This window comes from Ranitomeya imitator, chromosome 4 (genome assembly GCF_032444005.1).
Source record: "Ranitomeya imitator isolate aRanImi1 chromosome 4, aRanImi1.pri, whole genome shotgun sequence".
Classification (NCBI taxonomy): Eukaryota; Metazoa; Chordata; class Amphibia; order Anura; family Dendrobatidae; genus Ranitomeya; species Ranitomeya imitator.
This window is the reverse complement of record NC_091285.1, coordinates 225,655,386-225,669,377: the sequence shown is the minus strand read 5'-3', so window position 1 is coordinate 225,669,377 and position 13,992 is coordinate 225,655,386. Positions and strand designations below refer to the sequence as shown.

The following is a 13,992-nucleotide window of genomic DNA, read 5'->3' as shown; positions in this document are numbered from 1 at the left end:
GCCCTATGGTGCACACAATTGGAAGCAAGAATTTGGGGAGGGGGATAAACATAGTTTTTCAAAGCTCTAGGGTTCAATAAATAACTTCAAAAGCACAGAAAATAGCATCTCAAGCAATAAAATTATTAATCTAAAAAGCCTAAAGCAAATCTAGTTTCATAAAATAAAACAAAAATCACAAGTTGGGATATGTGAGAAGTATAGCCATGAAGACAAATTTAAATAGAAAAAGAAACGTTCAACATCAGCAAAAAAAAGGAAACTTTAATACTCATTAATAGAAAAAAATGCATTTACAATGCAAATAAACAATATTAGAGAAAACATGTCTGGTTGAGACACCCTGTATTTAGTTTTCACGTATTCCAGAGAAAAGTGCTTGTTAGGATTATACAGAACTCATTCAAAGCAAAGGTCATGATTGCAGAGCTTTACATTGATAATGGAGATAGTCCTGTGGGAAACATAACTCAACTAGCTAAACCGAAAAGTAATTAAACAATGTTCAACAAGGAATGGAACAGATTTACATGTATCCTGTTTTTCTGGCTCCTACTGAAACCTGGATCCAGCAGTCAGACACCACTGTTGCTGCTGCTCTTTCATATGATCCCTGTGTGGTCTATTTAAAAAAAAAAAATCAGGTTCCTCGCATCATGTTCTCATTCACTTTATGCAGTTAATAGCCCTCTGTGTTAGGTCTCAAGTTCCCGCTTCTGCACAGGGGGAATCTCCGCTGCGGTCTCCCATTCTTATGCAACCGCAGTGGAGTCTGCTCAGCAGGGACGTCGGTCCCAGCGTCTTGCTCAGTCTCACTCTGTACAGAGAGTTACTGCTGCTTCTTCAGCTTCTGCCATTAAAGCCAGTGCTGGTCAGCAGCGAGCGGACTTCTCTGGGACTAAGTCCTTGTCTGCACACACTGAGCATGCCCAGGGCAAGATCTCCCGTTGGAGATCGAGGGTCATGTGCTCAGGCTCTGCAGCACATTCCATTAGTCCTCTTGGCAGGTCTTGGAAGGGCAAAGTTTCTGTGGCCACTTCCTGTGCTGCAACTATATAAACTGCGCATGACCGCACGGCCATGCGCTAGTGTACATTTGCTTACGTGTGTTTGTTGTGAGTGCAAGTCGTCCTTGGATACCCCTTCCCTATTGAATGACTGTTCGCGGAAGGTGTATGGTTGCTATCTAGCGCCCGACTTATCCTACAGCACAAATCACACATTACAGCGTCCAGTTGCTGTGACCGCCAGTACGGCGCCGTGCACTTCCTCTGTGCTTTCCTTACCCAAGCCTGGGTGGTTAGTGGCGTTCGTCAGTGCGGCACCGCATGCACTCTTGTGTCCTAATATTGTTATTTAGCTTCCTTACACACCCAGTTGCGGTGTTGTGCCAGCAAGGGTCTAATCGGACTTCAATCCTAGTTGGGGTTGAGTTCGCTGACTACTTGTTCGCGCTCTATGTGCGGTACCGCGATCCTGTGACGCAACAGGATCGCTTCCTTCACGTTGGGTTAAGTTTAACCCACGTGTGTATACTTATGAGTACCTCCATATAGTCCGTCATTACTTGGCAGCAGGTTCCATCTCTGCACGGTGGACCCCGGGCTGCGAACGCACCATACTCTATCTGTCTCATTATTTGGTGCGTTCCGCTAGCCCTAACATTACACTAGCACCAGGGTCTGGCTAGTAATGACGGACAAACAGCAATCCTTGCGGTATATCCAGCAGCTGGAGGGTAGGTTGGCGGCTCTTGAGAGCGCAACCTCAGCTGTGGATGTTACCGCAGTTGCTGTACAGGCTGCTAGCGTGGCTGCAGCAACCCTGTCCATTGCCACCCCTGCTCCGACATTTTCTCGCCTCCCGCTGCCAGAAAAATTTTCTGGTGATAGCAAATTTTGTAGGGGATTTGTGAGTCAGTGCTCTATTCACCTCGAGCTCCTGGCTGCACGTTTTCCCACAGAGCGGGCTAAGGTGGGATTTATAGTGTCTCTCTTGTCGGACAGGGCGTTGGAATGGGCTACGCCGCTGTGGGAGCGTGGCGATCATGTGGTGCAGAGTGCTCCGCTGTTTCTGAGCACTCTGAAACAGGTCTTTTTAGGACCTCAAGTCACCCATGATACTGCGCTCCAACTGCTGGCATTAACTCAGGGTGAGTCCTTGGTCAGTCATTTTGCCATCCAATTCCGCACAAATCCATAAAGCAGTCAGAAATCAGAGCTACAGTACCAATCAAATGGGGAAACAAACAGATAGGGGTAAATCCAAGAAGTTGTACAAAAGTCAGAGTAAAGGCAACAAAGACAAGATCAAATACAGGCAGGCAGAAGAGTATATGCATAGGCTAAACCAGCAATCAAGGATGGCAACTAATACGTAAGGGTCATAGGCCTGTTGCTTGCTGCAAAAAGCCTAATAGATGGATTTAGCATTGCAGCATACTCACGGGTTGTAGGTGTACAGGTTAGAATTGGGGCAAGGTATTTATTTAATAATATCTACATCAAGGCTTAACTCACAATGGCACTTCAGAACTATCTGGAAATGTTCAGTATAGTTGAGTATAGTTCTTTGCTATAGAGCTTGTAATCACTGATCTGAAGGTGTGACAGGTTTATTGCTCTGATTCTATTTGCAACATCAGAGAGTCCACAGTTTGGGACAGTGGAATTCGCTAGTCGCTATTGTCAATCAATCAGGAGTGCAACATCCCCTGGCAAGCAGAAAGCCCGTAGGATCGGTAGTTGTGTACTCCTGAGGTTTGCTGTTGCTAAAACACCTCTAAATTTTCATCATAATTCTATGTATTAATCAGGACTAATGACATTAAATAGCAACTTCTAGGTTATATTTTCTAGCTTCAGTACAGGAAATGCATTAAAAATGTTTGTATAAAAAAGTTACTTCAGAAGTCAACAAACGCCCCCGCTACCAAAACATGCCCTATGGTGCACACAATTGGAAGCAAGAATTTGGGGAGGGGGATAAACATAGTTTTTCAAAGCTCTAGGGTTCAATAAATAACTTCAAAAGCACAGAAAATAGCATCTCAAGCAATAAAATTATTAATCTAAAAAGCCTAAAGCAAATCTAGTTTCATAAAATAAAACAAAAATCACAAGTTGGGATATGTGAGAAGTATAGCCATGAAGACAAATTTAAATAGAAAAAGAAACGTTCAACATCAGCAAAAAAAAGGAAACTTTAATACTCATTAATAGAAAAAAATGCATTTACAATGCAAATAAACAATATTAGAGAAAACATGTCTGGTTGAGACACCCTGTATTTAGTTTTCACGTATTCCAGAGAAAAGTGCTTGTTAGGATTATACAGAACTCATTCAAAGCAAAGGTCATGATTGCAGAGCTTTACATTGATAATGGAGATAGTCCTGTGGGAAACATAACTCAACTAGCTAAACCGAAAAGTAATTAAACAATGTTCAACAAGGAATGGAACAGATTTACATGTATCCTGTTTTTCTGGCTCCTACTGAAACCTGGATCCAGCAGTCAGACACCACTGTTGCTGCTGCTCTTTCATATGATCCCTGTGTGGTCTATTTAAAAAAAAAAAATCAGGTTCCTCGCATCATGTTCTCATTCACTTTATGCAGTTAATAGCCCTCTGTGTTAGGTCTCAAGTTCCCGCTTCTGCACAGGGGGAATCTCCGCTGCGGTCTCCCATTCTTATGCAACCGCAGTGGAGTCTGCTCAGCAGGGACGTCGGTCCCAGCGTCTTGCTCAGTCTCACTCTGTACAGAGAGTTACTGCTGCTTCTTCAGCTTCTGCCATTAAAGCCAGTGCTGGTCAGCAGCGAGCGGACTTCTCTGGGACTAAGTCCTTGTCTGCACACACTGAGCATGCCCAGGGCAAGATCTCCCGTTGGAGATCGAGGGTCATGTGCTCAGGCTCTGCAGCACATTCCATTAGTCCTCTTGGCAGGTCTTGGAAGGGCAAAGTTTCTGTGGCCACTTCCTGTGCTGCAACTATATAAACTGCGCATGACCGCACGGCCATGCGCTAGTGTACATTTGCTTACGTGTGTTTGTTGTGAGTGCAAGTCGTCCTTGGATACCCCTTCCCTATTGAATGACTGTTCGCGGAAGGTGTATGGTTGCTATCTAGCGCCCGACTTATCCTACAGCACAAATCACACATTACAGCGTCCAGTTGCTGTGACCGCCAGTACGGCGCCGTGCACTTCCTCTGTGCTTTCCTTACCCAAGCCTGGGTGGTTAGTGGCGTTCGTCAGTGCGGCACCGCATGCACTCTTGTGTCCTAATATTGTTATTTAGCTTCCTTACACACCCAGTTGCGGTGTTGTGCCAGCAAGGGTCTAATCGGACTTCAATCCTAGTTGGGGTTGAGTTCGCTGACTACTTGTTCGCGCTCTATGTGCGGTACCGCGATCCTGTGACGCAACAGGATCGCTTCCTTCACGTTGGGTTAAGTTTAACCCACGTGTGTATACTTATGAGTACCTCCATATAGTCCGTCATTACTTGGCAGCAGGTTCCATCTCTGCACGGTGGACCCCGGGCTGCGAACGCACCATACTCTATCTGTCTCATTATTTGGTGCGTTCCGCTAGCCCTAACATTACACTAGCACCAGGGTCTGGCTAGTAATGACGGACAAACAGCAATCCTTGCGGTATATCCAGCAGCTGGAGGGTAGGTTGGCGGCTCTTGAGAGCGCAACCTCAGCTGTGGATGTTACCGCAGTTGCTGTACAGGCTGCTAGCGTGGCTGCAGCAACCCTGTCCATTGCCACCCCTGCTCCGACATTTTCTCGCCTCCCGCTGCCAGAAAAATTTTCTGGTGATAGCAAATTTTGTAGGGGATTTGTGAGTCAGTGCTCTATTCACCTCGAGCTCCTGGCTGCACGTTTTCCCACAGAGCGGGCTAAGGTGGGATTTATAGTGTCTCTCTTGTCGGACAGGGCGTTGGAATGGGCTACGCCGCTGTGGGAGCGTGGCGATCATGTGGTGCAGAGTGCTCCGCTGTTTCTGAGCACTCTGAAACAGGTCTTTTTAGGACCTCAAGTCACCCATGATACTGCGCTCCAACTGCTGGCATTAACTCAGGGTGAGTCCTTGGTCAGTCATTTTGCCATCCAATTCCGCACTTTAGCTTCTGAGCTGGATTGGTCGGATAAAGCGCTTATCCCCATATTTTGGAGGGTCCTGGCTGACCACGTTAAGGACGCTCTGGCCACTAGGGAGATTCCTGCCACACTGGAGGAGTTAATAACTGTCTCCATTCGAATTGACCTCCATTTTAACGAGCGGAGGTTAGAGCGAGCCCAGTGTAGGCAGAGGTTTCGGCTGGCTCCTACCTTCGCCAAACCTCTGGAATCTCCGGTCCTGGTTCCTGAGTCACATGAGGCCAGGGAAGTGTCACAAGCGGGATCTAAGTCCCGGACCGCTTGTGCACTCAAGGTCTGTCATGTTTGCCAGCAGTCTGGACATCTAGCCACCAGATGTTCTCAGCGGTCGAGGAAACGTCAGCTTCTAGTGGTAGTAGGTATAGGTACACTAGACACGGCGATGTTTGCCTCTAAATTGTCCTTTAAGGGGACAATTACTATAGGCTCATTCTCCCACTCGGTAGAGCTCTGCGTGGATTCTGGGGCGGAGGGCAATTTTATGTCTTCTGCCTTCGCCCAACGTCATGCAATACCCCTGGTTATGCTAGCTCAACCAGTAACGGTACGAGTGGTGAATGGGTCGACACTGCCCTCACAGATAACACACCAGACCATCCCTTTTACTCTGTCCATGTTGCCATCTCATCAGGAGATTATATCTCTGCTCGTCATTCCTGAGGGAATTGATGAGGTCCTGTTGTGAATACCTTGGTTACGGTACCACTCTCCTCATATCGAGTGGTCCTCTGGCAGAATCCTGGGATGGGGCGAATCTTGTGGGGGTAGGTGTCAGAGGGAGTGCGTTCAGGTTGCTACTACAGAGGTACCCGCAGATCTTTCCTCTCTCCCAAAGCAGTATTGGTCTTATGCAGACATGTTCTCCAAAAAGGCGGCGGAGATTCTTCCGCCCCATCGCTCCTATGACTGTCCTATTGATCTCTTGCCTGGTGCTGAGCCTCCCTGGGGTCGAGTCTATCCGCTATCTCTCCCGGAGACGGAGGCCATGTCACAGTACATCCAGGAAAATCTGGCAAGAGGATTCATTAGGAAGTCAGTGTCCCCTGCTGGGGCAGGGTTCTTCTTCGTGCAGAAGAAGAATGGGGAACTACGTCCATGCATAGACTACAGGGGTCTTAACGCCATCACCGTTAAAAATAAGTATCCTTTGCCCTTGATATCCGAGCTCTTCGATAGGCTTCGGGGAGCAAGGGTATTTACTAAACTAGATCTGCGGGGTGCTTACAACCTGATTCGCATCCGTGAGGGGGACGAATGGAAGACGGCTTTTAACACCAGGGAGGGGCACTATGAATATCTGGTGATGCCCTTCGGGCTCTGTAATGCCCCAGCCGTTTTCCAAGACTTTGTGAACGATATCTTCCGGGATATGCTTTCCACCTCGGTCGTAGTCTATCTGGATGATATTCTCATCTACTCTCCAGATATTGACTCCCACCGGAGAGATGTTTGCAAAGTCTTCGACCTCCTACGGGCAAACTCCCTCTATGCCAAGTTGGAGAAGTGTATGTTTGAGCAGGAGTCCTAACATTTCCTAGGCTACATCATCTCTGCCCAGGGATTGGCTATGGATCCTGCCAAACTACAGGCTGTGATGGACTGGCAGGAACCCCATTCTCTCAAAGCGGTGCAGCGCTTTATGGGGTTCATTAATTATTATCGCCAGTTCATTCCGCACTTCTCAACTTTGGTAGCTCCCTTGGTTGCCCTCACCAAGAAGGGGGCGAATCCCAAATTGTGGTCTGAGGAGGTCTCCAAGGCCTTTAACTCTATAAAGTCACACTTCGCTAGCGCTCCCATCCTACATCGCCCCGATGTAGATAAGCCATTTATCATGGAGGTGGATGCCTCTTCTGTTGGTGCTGGAGCAGTCCTCTTCCAAAAGGATGCTCAAGGTCGGAAGCATCCTTGCTTCTTTTTCTCCAAGACCTTCTCACCAGCAGAGAGGAATTATTCCATCGGGGACAGGGAGTTGCTAGCCATGAAGTTGGCTTTCTCGGAGTGGAGACATCTCTTGGAGGGAGCACGTTTTCCCTTCCAAGTCTTCACAGACCATAAAAATTTGGTGTACCTGCAGACAGCCCAGCGGTTGAATTCTCGCCAGGCCAGATGGTCCTTATTCTTCTCCCGGTTTCATTTCACCCTCCATTTTCTTTCTGGGGAGAAGAACATTCGGGCCGATGCTCTCTCTCGCTCCGTTGTGTCATCTGCGGAGGAGGAGGAGGAGTCTCGGCTTATTGTCCCCACCGAGAGCTTGAGAACTGTGGCCCCGGTTTCGCTAGAGTCTGTGCCCCCGGGCAAGACTTTTGTTCCATCCAGTTTGCGACCGGAGGTTCTCTCTTGGGCACACTCGTCCAGGGTGGGTGGACATTTTGGTACCAAAAGGACATCTGAGTTACTTGCGAGGACATACTGGTGGCCGCATATGGTTCGTGATGTCGCAGAGTATGTTCGGGCGTGTGTCTCTTGCGCCAAGAACAAGACTCCTCGGCAATGTGGCCGGTGGCGGACAGGCCCTGGGAGATGGTCGGGATGGACTTTGTGGTGGGCTTACCCAAGTCTCGTAACTGCACCATTATCTGGGTGATCACCGACCATTTTTCCAAAATGGTGCACTTGGTGCCTCTTCCACGGCTACCTTCTGCACGGGCGTTGGCTGTCTTGTTCGTCAAGCATATCTTTCGCCTACACGGTATGCCAGACAAAATTGTTAGTGACCGGGGTCCCCAGTTTGCGTCTCGATTCTGGAGAGAGCTTTGTCGTCTGCTCAGTATTGAGTTGAATCTCTCTTCGGCATATCATCCCGAGACGAATGGGTTGGTAGAGAGGGCCAACCAGACCTTGGTCACATATTTATGACATTTTGTTTCTGCCAGGCAGGATGACTGGGCATCCTTGCTACCGTGGGCAGAATTTGCACTTAATGCCGTAGCCGACTCCACCGGTCAGACTCCATTCCTCCTAAATTACGGCCAGCATCCGCGTGTTCCTGTGCCCATTCCTGTGTCTTCTGCTGACTCCAGGGTGGCAGACTGGGCTGTGGAGGCACGGGACATTTGGGACCGCACGCAGGATGCCATTCGGGCCTCCAAGGAGAGAATGAGGTCCTCCGCCGATGTTCATCGGCGCCCCGCTCTGACCTTTGCTCCTGGCGACTTGGTGTGGCTCTCCGCCCGTAACATCAGGCTGCGAGTTGAGTCCACTAAGTTTGCTCCTCGCTACTTGGGTCCCTTCAAGGTTCTCGAACGGGTTAATCCTGTGGTCTACCGTTTGGCTCTTCCTCCACGCTTGGGTATCACCGACACCTTTCATGTGTCCCTCTTGAAACCCGTATACATGTCCCGGTTTTCCGAGTCATCTGCCGGGACATCGGGTTCGTCTACGGACGATTACGAGGTGAACGCTATTTTGGGGTGCAAGGTGGTACGCGGCAAAAAGTTCTATCTGGTGGATTGGAAGGGTTATGGCCCAGAGGACAGGTCCTGGGAGCCTGCTGAAAACATTCAGGCCCCACAGCTCATTGCTGCCTTCGAGCATAGCGAGGCCCAAGGAGGGGGAGGGCCCTAGGAGGGGGGTAATGTTAGGTCTCGAGTTCCCGCTTCTGCACAAGGGGAATCTCGAGCCATCTCCGCTGTGGTCTCCCATTCTTATCCAGCCGCAGTGGAGTCTGCTCAGCAGGGACGTCGGTCCCAGCGTCTTGCTCAGTCTCACTCTGTACAGAGAGTTACTGCTGCTTCTTCAGCTTCTGCCATTAAAGCCAGTGCTGGTCAGCAGCGAGCGGACTTCTCTGGGACTAAGTCCTTGTCTGCACACACTGAGCATGCCCAGGGCAAGATCTCCCGTTGGAGATCGAGGGTCATGTGCTCAGGCTCTGCAGCACATTCCATTAGTCCTCTTGGCAGGTCTTGGAAGGGCAAAGTTTCTGTGGCCACTTCCTGTGCTGCAACTATATAAACTGCGCATGACCGCACGGCCATGCGCTAGTGTACATTTGCTTACGTGTGTTTGTTGTGAGTGCAAGTCGTCCTTGGATACCCCTTCCCTATTGAATGACTGTTCGCGGAAGGTGTATGGTTGCTATCTAGTGCCCGACTTATCCTACAGCACAAATCACACATTACAGCGTCCAGTTGCTGTGACCGCCAGTACGGCGCCGTGCACTTCCTCTGTGCTTTCCTTACCCAAGCCTGGGTGGTTAGTGGCGTTCGTCAGTGCGGCACCGCATGCACTCTTGTGCCCTAATATTGTTATTTAGCTTCCTTACACACCCAGTTGCGGTGTTGTGCCAGCAAGGGTCTAATCGGACTTCAATCCTAGTTGGGGTTGAGTTCGCTGACTACTTGTTCGCGCTCTATGTGCGGTACCGCGATCCTGTGACGCAACAGGATCGCTTCCTTCACGCTGGGTGAAGTCTAACCCACGTGTGTATACTTATGAGTACCGCCATATAGTCCGTCATTACTTGGCAGCAGGTTCCATCTCTGCACGGTGGACCCCGGGCTGCGAACGCACCATACTCTATCTGTCCCATTATTTGGTGCGTTCCGCTAGCCCTAACACTCTGTGTCTGTACTGCTACATACTTATGCAGTTAACTGGTTCATGCAGCTTTACATGAACACCTGGGCCTTACACTATGGCCGGTCCGAATAACTAAAGCAATTGTTACCATCCACCTCTCGTGTCTCCCCTTTTCCTCATAGTTTGTAAGCTTGCGAGCAGGGCCCTCATTCCTCTTGGTATCTGTTTTGAACTGTATTTCTGTTATGCTGTAATGTCTATTGTCTGTACAAGTCCCCTCTATAATTTGTAAAGCGCTGCGGAATATGTTGGCGCTATATAAATAAAAATTATTATTATTATTATATGGTGGACTAAACTTTTCTCAAACCCCAAGATTGGACAACAGAGCAGGTGGAGGCGTTGGTCTGCTCTAGTGTTGAGCCACCTCCCTAGTGTTTGGGTTTTGTTCGGTTCATCGAACAGGGAGATGTTCGCCGAACTATTCGTCGAACGTTCGACGAACACCGTCGAACCCCATTGAAACCAATGGCAGGCAAACACAAACACATACAAACACATAGAATACACATAGAAAACACCTTAAAAGGTGTCCAAAAGCTGACAAACTGCTCAGAAGACACAACAAACATGGAAAAGTCACAACTACATATAGTCATGCGAAAAGAAAAGAGGTGGAGGAGTAAAAGGAGGAGGAGACACAGATATAGGCATGTCATGCCCTTCTAAAATCAAGAAAGGCTGGAGTAAAAATCTAAACTCACTCTACCAACACCCAGACGTCTTGACAAAAAAAGTAAATACCTTTAGGTAGAATGGCCGCGGGTCCATTCAGAACACTTTCCTTAGAAGATGTAGTGGTACCCCCGTTAGGAGTTGTGCCAAAAAATGAACCCAATACAATCAGACTAATTCACCATTTGTCATATCCAAGGGGCAGGTCAGTAAACGACAACATTGACGTGGAACCAAGTACAGTACTATTTACTGTACCTCCTTTGACAAAGCAATCAGGCGGGTCAAGAAGTTGGTAAGGGGCACCCTAATGGCCAAAACAGACATTGAAGGGGCATTCCGTTTACTACCTGTGCCTCCGAATAGTGTCCTCCCATTGGGCTGCTTCTGTGAAGGAGCATACTACATAGATCGCTGTTTGCCCATGGGGTGCTCCATATCCTGCTCACTATTTGAGGCGTTTATTTGCTTCCTCGAATGTGTCGTCATGGACGTTTGTAAGGTGGCACATATTATCCATTACCTCGGTGACTTCTTATGCCTGGGCCCAAAAGATTCGCCACAGTGTGAAAACACGCGGTAGTCCACCTGTGAGAAGGAGAGAGCTGGAGGGAGAGTGGACACCCCAGAGTCGAGTGGTTAGATTGAGAAAGAAAGAAGGCGGTGTAGCTTGCTTCATGGGTGGGGTACTCTGCTGAGTAGCAGAAATTGCTACTAGGCCCAAAAGGATTTCCTGGGCCAAATGCTGTTAAAAAATAGTACTTAGGTAAACAAGCGGTCTAGCTTGCTTCATGGGTGGGGTACGCTGCTGAGTATCACTAAATTCTACAAGGCCCAAATGGATTTACTGGTCTAGATGCCGTTACAAAATAGTAGTTAGGTAAACAGGCGGTGTAGCTTGCTTCATGAGTGGGGTATGCTGCTAAGTAGCACTAAATTCTATTAGGCCCAAAAGGATTTCTGGGCTAGATACCATTACAAAATAGTACTTAGGTGAACAGGCGGTGTAGCTTGCTTCATGGGTGGGGTACGCTGCTGAGTAGAACAAAATGCTATTAGGAACAATACGATTTCCTGGGCTAGATGCAGTTAAAAATTAGTAATTAGATCAACAGGCGGTGAAGTTTGCTTCATGGGTGGGGTACGCTGCAGATTATCACTAAATTCTACTAGGCCCAAATGTATTTCCTGGGCTAGATGCCGTTACAAAATAGTAGTTAGGTAAACAGGTGGTGTAGCTTGCTTCATGGGTGGGGTACGCTGTTGAGTATCACTAAATTCTACTAGGCCCAAAATGATTTCCTGGGCTAGATGTGGTTACAAAATAATAGGCAAACAGGCGGTGTAGCTTGCTTCATGGGTGGGGTACGCTGCTGAGTTGCACCAAATTCTGCTAGGCCCAAAATGATTTCCTGGGCTAGATGCCGTTAAAAAATAGTACTTAAGTAAACAGGCGGTGTAGCTTGCTTCATGGGTGGGGTACTCTGCTGAGTGGCACAAAATACTATTAGGAACAAAAACGATTTCCTAGACTAGATGCCGTTAAAAAGAGTACTTAGGTAAACAGGCGGTGGGTGGCTGGGCTACTCTGCTGACTAGCAGACACTGAAGCTTTGGAGCAGACCTCTGAATCCCAGGCCATGGTATGAGGAAACAACTCTGCAGACGACCCCACCCACCTGGAATTGACGATGACAATGTCATGTAAAACTCAGCAAGGGGACTAAATAAAAGAGTCTCCATTTTTTCCAAAAATTCGGCCGCAGACACCACTTAAGTGGCATCAATTTTGCCAGAGTTTTTTAATATGGTTGGTGAGGTGATTTTCAAAAATCATCAAGCTTTTAGTCTCCCCAAAATTACACAGGGGTAGAAAAGTCCTTGCGGATCCAGGATTTGTTCATCTTGATGAACGTTAGTCTGTCTACATTGTCACTGGACAGCCGTGTGCGCTTATTTGTTAGCACAGCACCAGCAGCGCTGAACATGAACACACTTTCAGAGAGAACGCTGGCTGCGGGGCACGACAAGATCTCCAAGGCGTGAGTGGCGAGCTCAGGCCATTTTTCAAGATTGGAAGCCCAAAATGAGCAAGGGTCCAGTTCCACAGTCATGGCATCGATATTAACTTGGAGATACTCTTGTACCATCCTCTCTAGGCGTTGGCTGTGTGTCAGACTTCTTGTCTTCTGTGGCCTTGCAAAGGATGGTCTAAAAAAATCTTGAAACAATTGGAAAAAATTGCTGTTACCACCAGATACGATGTTGCTATTACGGTTTGAGTGATGACTCGATAGTCCCACGGTTGGCAAGTTAGAACTCAGAGATTGGCTACGTGCACCACTGGTGTTTTGTGGAAAAGCAGATGTTAGATTCTGTAACAGTCTTCTGATACTCCTGCATGCGTGAATCCCTTTCTATGGCAGGAATTATTTCACCAAATTTGCTTTTGTACCGGGGATCTAAGAGTGTGGCAACCCAGTAGTCGGCATTACTTCCGATTCTGACAATTCGAGGGTCATGTTGCAGGTAGTGCAGCAAGAAGGCACTCATGTGTCTTGCGCATCCAGGAGGACCAAGTCCTTGTTGTCTTTGTGGTGGCGAGGTGAGAATCTGCCCTCTCCCCCCAACCTCGCACAACAGAAATTTTATCAAGGTTTCCCTCATCTGATGAGTCTTCCATGCCCAGCGCCAGTTCATCATCCACTTCTTCCGCGCCTCCTGCACCTTCCTCAACAGTTTGGCTGCTACCATGCGCCCTTGGTAACCCCTCTCCCCCAGCCTCCAATGCCAGCGGCCTTGGTGCTGCCAACCTTTTTAACCTTGGAGATATGATCCCTTCTGCATACGACTCCTCCTGTTCCTCCTCCTCCTCCTCCTCTTGTTCCACCACCTGACTCCGAATACTGTGTAAGGTGTGCTCCAGCATGTAAATCACCGGAATGGTCATGCTGATAATGGCATCGTCAGCACTAAACATCTTTGTTGCTATTTCAAAACTGTGCAGAAGGGTGCATAGGTCCCTGATATGAGACCACTCCTGCAGCGTGATTTGCCCCACCTCTTGATCTCGTTGGCCCAGGCTGTACGTCATAACGTATTGCACCAGGGCTCATCGGTGCTGCCACAGTCGCTGCAACATGTGCAGAGTTGAATTCCACCGTGTGGGCACATCGCATTTCAGTCGGTGAACTGGCAGGCCCAACGACTTCTGTAGAGATGCAAGTCATCGAGCTATGGGATGCGAATGGCGGAGGTGAGCACACAGCAACCGTTCCCTCTGCAGAAGCCCATCTAGTCCGGGATAGTGGGATAAAAATTGCTGGACAACAAGGTTCAAAACGTGAGCCATACAAGGCACGTGTGTGACATTGCCCCGGCAAAGGGCCGCACCCAGGTTTGCAGCATTGTCGCACACAGCCTTCCCTGGCTGCAGGTTAAGTGGAGACAACCATTGATGGAACTCGGTCTCCAGAGCTGACCACAACTCCTCAGCTGTGTGACTCACATTTCCCAGACATTTCAATGTAAACACTGCCTGATGCCGTTGAGCCCTGGTGACAGC

At 48.5% G+C, this 13,992-nt stretch overlaps 1 protein-coding gene across 1 annotated transcript in view; it reads right to left on the bottom strand.

The window, feature by feature from the left end:
* MGAT4C (MGAT4 family member C) overlaps positions 1 to 13,992 on the bottom strand; it is a 272,378-nt gene that overhangs the window by 93,045 nt on the left and 165,341 nt on the right. The gene's annotated exons all lie outside the window — the stretch shown is intronic.